Raw genomic sequence first — 10,333 nt, 5'->3', positions numbered from 1 at the left:
ATCCCCTCAAAAGAAAACAGAGCAGAGAATACATAAAGGGAATTTACAAAAGAAAAAAAAGAATAACTTAAAAAGGCTACATCGATATAAAGCAATGCTCAAATTCATGAAAGTCTATAAAGTAACCTATCAAAAAGATATTTATTTGCCTGTATTACACATGCAGAAATTAGAAATTCAGATACAGTAAAGTGATGGCAAAACACTCCAAAATAGAAGAACACGTTTACCTTTGTGATGAGGAAGAGCCATTCTGGGAAGGAATCCAGTATTACTTGGTCATCTTATGCTTATACATATTCTATAATGTAAGTTATTGAGCCAAAAATATTCTCACACAGTCTCATTATTGGGATATTTGTTGTTCTTTTATCTGTGTTGATAACATGTTGTGTAATTTGGATAACCCTCTCTGAGAGAGGAAATAAATGAAAATGCAGTGGATGAACACAAAGGGAAGCGTATGCCACAGTAGTCAGAAGTGACTGGATGTACATGTGGAAATATGAATGATCTTAAAGACTTAGAACTGAGTGAGCAAATAAGAAACAAATAGACACATATTACAATATCACTTATACAAATTAAAAGTACATACACAAGCAAAGTAATCATTTTGTGAGAAGAGAATGAAGGCACTGCATACATCAGAATACTTATAGGGTCAGTGGGAATCATGTATGGGTATATATTAAGCAAGTAATAAATAAAGTAAATGTATAGATAAAGGAACAAGAGAGGAGCTTTGGAACCAGTAATCACGGTGATATGCCCTACACTTACGAATGTAGTTAAATTTAACTATTCACACCTGAGAATCAAATAAATAAATAACAGGAGAAATTAAGATCACATAGTACTCATATAGAAATAGAAAATCAGAAAGGGACAGACTAGAAAGAATAAAAATGAACCAAATTTAGTAGGCATTTCGTTTTTCTGTTTTTACATTGATTTGGGGGGTGGGTAACATTGGTTAATAACATTGTATACGTTTCAAGTGTACCATTCTATAATACATCATCTGTGTGTTCCATTGTGTGCCCTCCACCCAATGTATAGGCCCCTTTTGTCACCATAATTGACCCCATTTACTCTCTTCATCCTCCCTAAGCCCCCTTCCCCTCTCATATCCACCACAGTGTTGTCTGTGTATGGGTTTTTTTGCTATTTATTTTATATTTCATATCTGAGTGAAATCATATGGTTCATGCCCTTTCCTTACTTATTTCATTTCTCATGATACTCTCAAGATCCATTCATGTCGTTGCAAGTGGCAATATTTCATCTTTTTTAGGGTTGAGTAGTATTCCACTCATCCTATCTTCCAGATCCTCTTTATCCAATCACCACTTGAAGGACAGTTAACTTCTTTTCATGTCCTGGCTATTGTAAATAATGCTGCAGTGAACATGGGGGCACATATATCTTTTTGTATATTGTATATAAGTCACTTAAAGTTGGTAAGAAATTATCTCATAAATGGTGCTAAGTGACTATTTGGGGAAAAAACTAAGGACACCTATCTCATTTCTTATATCAAAAGCAATTCTAAGTGTATCAAGATGTATGGAAAGTCATATATGTCAGCAAAACTATGAAAACCTTAGAGAAAAATGTAAATGAATTTTTTTAAAATAATGCTGAAAAAGCATTATTTTTCATAACTGAGGCCTTTCAGACACTAACACAAAACTCAGAAGTCATAAAGAAAAAGAATGATTGATATGCCCATATTGAATTATAAATCACATGTGTGATGCAAATATCCATAAAGAAAGCCAAGAAGCAAAATGGGAAAAGACTTGTCTCCAAGGCAAATTTTTCATAATATTTAAGGGTTTTACAAAGTGGCAAAAGAAAGTTGAACAACCCAATATAAGAAAATTTGCAAAAGAAACAGAGTTCCTTTATAGTAAAAGATACAAAAATGATTAATAAACATAAAATTATGCTCATCCTTAAGTACAGTTGAAGCGTTATGTAATAAAATAGCAAAATTGGAGAGTGTGGCACCAGTTGTTAGTAAAGGTGTAACTGGATAGGAACTTTTGAGCAATTTGAAGGGAGTATCAGTCAATGCAACCGACACTGCCTACTGATATTTTAAAGGAATGTGCCTTGAGACCCAGCAATTAAGCCTCAGGAAGCTTACTCTTCAAATACATTTGACAAAGACACAAAGATATACCTGCAAAGAGTTGTTGATTTAATGTCTAAAGATTGGAAACAACCCAAACGTCCATTAAGATGGATATGGTTAAATAAATCATGGCATGTTACACCACAGAACATAATCCATTTATTCTTAAGAGTTAGATTTATATGTGCTGTGAAAACAAAGCTAAACTACTAATAACGTGTAAGGAAACAACAAAACCAGTGAAATGGTGGAATTTAAGGTAATAGCATGTCCTTAAGGTGATTGATTGATGTTCTGCTGAACATAAATTGCCCAGGAAATGTGGGTGGAAGGCCATCAGCTTCAGGGGCTTCCTTGAATCCCACCTGCCTGTACTACCATCTGATAACTCCATCCTTCTACCATTTTTCTCTTGCATCATTTAGCCTTCAGATGATACACATACAACATTTAAATGTATACCTCACGTTTGATTTTCTCTCCTTAGCTTGAGAGAACTATAGGAGTTTCATTTTCATGTGGACAAACCAAAGTCTCAATTTAATACTTTAAGAAGCAAATGGTTTAAGAAATAGTTGTATACAGATGGTTCACAGCCTTTGTCTATGAATTATCCCCCCAAAAGAAAAGTTTTGACTTTATGTCCAGTAAAAGTATGCAACTTTAAGATAACAGCACACTTAAAACTCCTGTAGTTATGTGGGGGTGACTTTTCTCACAAGTTCCCCCCATGTGCCATAGATGAGAATAAACATGACTGAGACAGGATCTAATCTGCTTGGGGAGGACAGATGGTGGATCCCTCAAAGGGGAAGAGCCAAGAGCCCCCTGCTCAAGGGGCTTCTATTGGGTTCATTTGCATCAGATTACAGGTAAGGATCAAACAACCAATAACTTTCAAAGAACTGTGAGGGATTATTCTCAGTCAAGGTCCAGTGGGAGAAGCCATAAAACTATGAGGAACAAACTTCTTGCTTGGACCCTTATCATTTAAATGAGTGCATTCTAAACAAAGCAGGTTTCACAGGAATTTTACATATTCTTTCTTATGCCTGATTTACCTCAGGGGATACTTGCTGTTTCCAGGACAGGGTTGCTCTGCCTTCCCCATCATAGGTTTTCAGGTTTGAGGGACTTAAAGCCAGGAATTCCTTCTCCCAGATGACATGGGGACTTGGGCTATGACAAAGCTGGGGGTCGAGAGTCCATTGCTCTTTGTTGCAATGCCCCCCACCCCGAGTTCTTCCGTAATGGCCTCCCAAGTGGTCCTGTCTGGCCTAGGTAGCCCCTCCTCTGAGGGGGTCTTACTCGTCAAGGACTTATGACCATGCTTTGGGGGCAGGGAGGAAACTGAGGCAGCATTTGCTACCAGAGACAGTTTTGCCTCCTGCGGCTCCATTCCAGAGGTCCTTAGCCACAGGGGGTAGAGTTGCAATTCCTAGAACCAGGCAGAGGGGTCCACAACATATCATGACTGCAGGACAGTGCTAATCAACTCTATCACTTAACGTTATCACCTCAATGACCATAAACCAAAATGAGAGTGCAACCCTTCCATCAAGTTGCATTACTCAGATAGAAAGTTGGCGTCCAGATAATTCAGTATATGCTCATTGTCCTTTTATTTTNGTGGTGAAAGATAAATACCATATAATCTCACCTTTAATAGGAACCTAAACAACAACAACAAAAAAAAACAAGCAAGCCAAATATAACTAAAGACACTGAAATAGAGAACAGGCTGACAGTTACCAGAGGGGAGGGAGGAGGGAATTTCAGAGTAAAGGGGGAAGGGCTTAGAGGAACAAGTGTAAAAGACACATGGACAAAAACTAAGGAGTGGAAATGGGAGGGAGGGAGGGAGGGTTGGGTAGCTGGTCTGGGATGGGAATAAAAGACAGAAAACTGTACTTGAACAACAATTAAAATAAAAAAATTAAATAATAAAAAACAACAAAAAAGAAAGTGGGCATCCAGGTAATCCAATATATGCTGATTGTTCTTTTTGTTTGTTTGTTTGTTTAACTGCCATGTATATGAAAACACAAGTTTGATAACTTGTAAACCTTGTATCTCTGCGAATATATCTGCTGATGTCATTGGAATGACATTGGTGTACAGTTTGAAACATGTAGAGGCTTTACTCTGTGATTTCAAATGTAACACTAAGTGCCCTAGGATGTCGCACAGGATGGAAAATAAAATTGAGGGCTGATAAATCGCCAAAAGAATAATTTCCATCACTCCCAGCAGCGCACCTTCAAACTTTCCCATGCAGGAAAATCTGCTGTTCACAACTGGGATCTAGGAGAACTGGAGTTTGTACCTTCAATCAAACAAGGCAATAAGACTTGGGATGGAGTCACACTCCTAGCATGACTCTGGTGCAGACCCTGAGAGGCATTGCTTAGGAGCCAGCCTACAGTTGGCACTGCCCTTCCAGAGTGGGTCTCTGCAGGCTGCAGAAACCACTCCCTCCCACACTCCACCCTGGATTCCTAGACCAGTGAATCCTCAGCCCCATGTCTGCCTGCTCTCTGCCCTCGGGTGAGAGTGGGAAGGCTGCTGCTGAGCCTCAGTGTGCAGGATTCTGCAGTACTGACTGGGGGTTGTGGTGGGGAGTGGAATGCTGTTGGGAAAGGTGGGCTTTGTCATTTATTCTCCTACACATCAACAACTTATTCCTTGCCAATCTCTCAGAGACAGCAGTTCTGGTTCCACTTTTCTTAAGAAACCCAAGCTAAACTCCTCTTCCAGACTTTCTTCTTAGGAACAAGGCTGTTTCCAGACACATCTCACTCTGCCTGACTCTGCCTCCCACACCCTCAACTGTCCACCCTTCAGTTTGCATAGTTCCTCTCAGTTGGCATTTGTTCCCCCATCTCCCACTGAACAGGCAGAGGACCCAGAGGAAACTAGGAACCTTACTCTGAGGACCCTCATCAAGAGCCTCTTGATCTTGAGCAGGCTCTGAGTCTAGGAGATGTGAGGGAACCAGGACTGAATGGGACACTCTTCTGGGAATGCTGGCATTGGCACTTCCAGCCCCTTCAGGAGTAAGAGCAGGTGGAGATGAGGGTATCCCATGACACCAGTGCTATCCATCTAGTCCAGAAAAGGACACTGACCTCCACCATTGGTGACACCAACACCTACACCTTATTCTGCAATGACTTCCCCGTACAAGCCAGGCATGGTGGGTTCCCATATACCCAGGCTGGGTCAGTATCCAATTGGCTCAGTATCCAAGTATCTACTCTGTGAGTCCTTCTGTTATGGTGAAAGATCTGGTGCCCATGAGGGTTCATACATAAGAATCTGAAACACTTATGTGAGTATATCCGTGATGTGTGGATGTGTACATGTTTCTGTTGCATATGGTTTGTGTGCAGCATGAGGTGTGTGTGGATAATAATCCCCAAGTATGCAGTTGTGTGTGTGACAGTCATTATGAGGAGATTTCTGGAAAGGCCGTATTGGTCACAATGCTGTTAGGGCCTCAGAGAGATAAAAGATTCATTACCCACACTTTTGGTTTGGGAGAAACAGCCAGACTCATAGATCTCTTCCCGCCTCCCCTCTTCCTTCTGCTTTTCTCCACATCTCTGTACCCTGCTTTCTGTCCCTGCTTGCTTCTAACTTCTATTTTCTTTATTCTATTTTAACCACTCTTAATTATTTCTTCCTCATCCTCTGCCCATATTACATAAAGACACATCCTGTTGACTTAATTAGTAGAGTTGATAGTTAGATGAAATCTTTGGAGTGCAAAAGAATGAATAATTATTCCTGGCCTTTCTTGGAATGTAAATGTACAACAGTTCATCTTTTTACCTCCTTCTTCACCCATCTGTTACTCATTTGTTACTGTCCTTTTCTCTCTGGAGATTAAATCATCTTCTTCCCCATGCCACGTATACACACATGTGTATACAAGTGTTCAAATGCTACCTCTGAGAAATAGACTGTTTTTAATATTTATTTATATTTGCTGTACAGTCTGTACCTGGATTTAAATAACAACCACAGCCCGGACCTGTGTGGCTTAGTTGCTGGGCATTGTCCCACAAGGAAACAGTTTGCTGGTTCTGTCCCAGGCTGGGTACATGCCTGGGCTGTGGTTTGGTTTTCCTGATCAGAGTGCCTCTCAGGCCACGTATGAGAGACAACCAATCAGTGTTTCTCTTCCACATAGATGCTTCTCTGTCTCCCAACCTTTCCCTCCCTCCAAAAATAAACAAATAGATAAATAAATTATTGTACAGAATTATAACCTGCTAATAAAAATTAAAATGTTCTATTTAGCATTAATTAGAACTAGAACAAGTTCTAGTATGAACTTGTTCATAGTCCAACTAGAACAAGTTGGACATCAATAGAACTAAAAATATCCAATGAGGTGTCAGTTTTAAATGAGCCTCTTCTACAGGACTTGACATCAGAAACCCAAAGTTTTCCTTGTTCTTGGTGCCAAACAGGTAAATAGGCATCAGTGTCAATGGGAGAAGAAAACCAAACCTTTGTGGCTGAGTTCACCTTCCTCGGCCATTCATGGGACTTGCAGACCCACATCCTGTTGTTTACTCTTTTCCTCATATTTATCTGTTGACTGTGCTTGGAAACCTGCTTATCATCGTTCTCATCTTTGTGGACTCTTGGCTTCAAAAGCCCATGTATTTTTTCCTTACATACCTCTCTTTCACAGGTCTTTGTTTCTCTACTAGCATTGTCCCTCAAGTGACAATGGTCCCTCATGGTCCAATTCCTGGTAAATAGGAAAACTATTTCTTTTGGAGGGTGTATGGCACAGATAATCGTCTTCCTTCTGGTTGGGTGCACAGAGTGTGCACTGCTGGCGGTGATGTCCTATGACCAGTATGGGGCTGTTTGCAAGCCTCTGCACTACTCCACCATCATGACACAACAGGTGTGTCTCCAGCTGGCCATAGCACCCTGAGCCAGTGGGACAGTAGTGTCTCTGGTGGACACCACCTTTACCCCCCAACTTCCCTATCCAGGACAGAGCATTATAAATCACTACTTTTGTGAACCTCCTGCTCTCCTGAGCTGGCTTCAGCAGACACCTACAGCACAGAGATGGCCATCTTTGCAATGGGTGTGGTCATCCTCCTAGCTCCTGTCTCCCTGGTCCTCGTCTCCTACTGGCATATTATCTCCCCTGTGTCCAGATGCAGTCTGGGGAGGGCAGGCTCAAGGCTTTCTCTACCTGTGGCTCCCACCTCATTGTTGTTGTCCTTTTCTATGGGTCAGAATATTCACCTACATGGGGCCAAACTCCAAGACCACAGAAGAGCGGGATAAGATGATATCTGTGTTTTACACAGTGGTGAGGCCAATGTTGAACCCCATAATTTATAGCCTGAGAAACAAGCATGTCAAAGGGGCTCTCAGGAAACTAACTAGAAGAAAGACTTTTCCTCACAGGCAGAGACTTCTAGGTGTCACTTTCTGAGCTATGGGAACATCCTTAGAAGAGGAGCAGAACTTTGATAAATACTTATCAATTATGTCATTTTTTAAAAAGCATGAGGCCCTGGATTGTATGGCTCAGTGGATTAAGTGCCAGCCTGCAAACCAAAGGGTCACCAGTCAATTTCTAATCACAGCACATGCCTGGGTTGTGGGCCAGGTCCCCAGTGAAGGGTGTGCAAGAGGCAACCACACATTAATGTTTCTTTCCCTCTCTTCCTCCTTTCCCCTCTGTTTAAAAATTAATACATGAAATTGATTTTAAAAACTTTAAAAAAAAAGCATGAAAGTGAAGGACATGTTCTAGAATCTGTGAATACTGCACTCCAAGCTAATACATAGGGGAGAAAAATAAAAGGATGAAAAGTAGATTGTGTCCTGAATATGAAAACTGTCATCTTATCTTGAAGAAGTTTGTGGTTAATTCATTTAATGTGGACATGCTTTATGCATGGTTACAATGGAATCTAGGAGGTTTAAACTGGCTTCCCTTGAAATATGAATGCTTGCATGATTCTCATATCAAAGATGCTTCAAGTTTGGATGTCCCAGTCATACAAACCTAGAAGGAAACACTGAGTAAAACACTCGACAAATCTTGAAGAGGTTTTAATGCTGGGGTCATGTACCATGATATTTCACTTTGTAAAAAGTAATAAAGGTAATCATATTTGATCATTGATAATGTTCCCTCCTGAAACCTCCAGGAAAACTTTTTCATATTATCAATACAAATTTCATATAATTATAGAGTATCAGATGCATTAAAAAATGAATTCAACAGTCTTCTAATCCAGCCATATATTTGGGGCTTAAACTAGTCTGTAATATTTTTTATTGAATAAGTGTCTAGCATTTCCCTAAACAAGAATGATATAACTCCTTACTCTCGTGGGTGTTCTCTTTCATATATAGTTTTTTATTACAAGTGTTTTCCTCATGTTAGGGACATACCAATTTTTATGTATCTTAAACTCACTTTTTCTAGTTTTATTCCTAAAACAATTTTTACTATCCTTCTAGACCACAACTGAATGGAGTCAGTTCCCATATTTGCCCCAAATCAGTTCTCACAAACCACACCCCTTTCCTTTAAAATTCCTTTATCCAACATAATTTCCATCTCCTCTGTTCAAATTCCAAACCCAAAGAATCCTGAGCAAAATAAAATAATTACATTTTAAGGCACTAGGTTTATAGTGGGTTTGTGAAGCGGCAATGGATAACTGAAACGCTGAGAGAACTGTGCTCCTATTTACTCCACCTAAGTAGATGCTACTGGGCCTTTTTCATATGACCAAAGAAAAATGGTCTCCTGACACTACTACCTCTCACTCCATGGAGGGAGAGGGGGAATAAAGGGCCAGAAAGCTTCTAAAGAAAAAGTATTTAGTATACATACCCCCAAATCAAAATAAACATCATATGTCAGTCAGGGCTCTTAGTAATCATTATGCATGACTGTGCATAATGACTATGCATGACTGTGCATAATGACCATGCACGATTAAAGCTAAAAGGACAAATATTGGAATAAAGGCCATTCTGGTATTCTGGTCCTGAGCCAGAACCACAGACCCAAACCCTATCACAGAACTACTACTCAACACTAGATGGCGTAAATACCCCACCAACACCTTCAGTGCAGATTCTGCTTCTGGAGCTGCTGCTTTGCTGAAAGTGGAAATTGGGATGTTGCTGCTTCCTCTGCCACAGATGACCAAGGCTAACACCAACAGTGATGAGTCATGTTGATAGTATTTCTCCTTGAGCTGATATGATGGGAAGAGCACTTTTTCAGTGATCTGTCTTGCCCAAACTCACAACCTGAACCTAATCATGAGAAACACCTCAGGAAAATTCTAATAGATGAGCTTCCCATGAAATATGTGACCAGTACTTCCCCAAACTGTAAAGGTCATCGAAAACAAGTCTGAGAAATTGTCACAGCCAAGAGGAACCTATGGAGACACGACAACTAAATGTAATACACTATCTGGTTGAATCAGGAAAAGACCAGTAAAAAAAATACTAATACAAAATATCCTAAAAAAATCTGAATGAAGAATGGACTTTAGTTAATAATAAAGTATGAGTGTTGTTTTTGTAATTATAACAAATGTACCATAATAATGTAAGATAAATAGAACCAGCAGCATGGGCACATGGAACAGACTGACAGCTGTCAGAGGGGAGCAGGGAGAGAGGACTGGATGAGAGAAGGTGAACAGATTAGCCAAAGAACATATATGCATAACCCATAGACACAGACAAGAGTGTGGTGATGGCCCAAAGGAAGGGGGGGTAAGGGCTGGGTGGAGGTGGGCAAATGGGGGAGAAATAGGGACATCTTTAATACTGTCAACAATAAAAATAAAGTTAGAAAAAATAATAAGGAAAAGTGAGGGAGTATATGGGAATTTGTTGTACGATATTTTTCAGTTTTTCTGTAGATCTGAAACTGCTTTAAAATGTCTGTTTTTAAAAACAAAAGAAACTGCTGTTTTTGCTTTTTCATATTACTACCTCTTAATTTAAAGTCTACACTGGGCCTATCTAATTGAGTTCAAGTACATGCTATGCCCTAGCTGCAATGAAGACAAAGAAAGTGGATTTCGGGTAACATTCAAGTTCTGTGGAGGGAGGCACACTCTAAAATCCCCCCACATTCACAGAAATCTATAAACACAGAAACGGCAT

General features: G+C 39.9%; 1 pseudogene; it reads left to right on the top strand.

The window, feature by feature from the left end:
- The first annotated feature begins 6,608 nt into the window (after positions 1–6,608).
- LOC119003449 (olfactory receptor 2D3-like) lies at positions 6,609–7,642 on the top strand (annotated as a pseudogene).
- The last annotated feature ends 2,691 nt before the right edge of the window (positions 7,643–10,333 follow it).

Source organism: Sturnira hondurensis, unplaced genomic scaffold, assembly GCF_014824575.4.
Source record: "Sturnira hondurensis isolate 20B ecotype Veracruz unplaced genomic scaffold, ASM1482457v3 Scaffold0001296, whole genome shotgun sequence".
Lineage (NCBI taxonomy): Eukaryota > Metazoa > Chordata > Mammalia > Chiroptera > Phyllostomidae > Sturnira > Sturnira hondurensis.
Note: the sequence above shows the minus strand (reverse complement) of the source record. Positions and strands in the feature narration are given on the sequence as shown.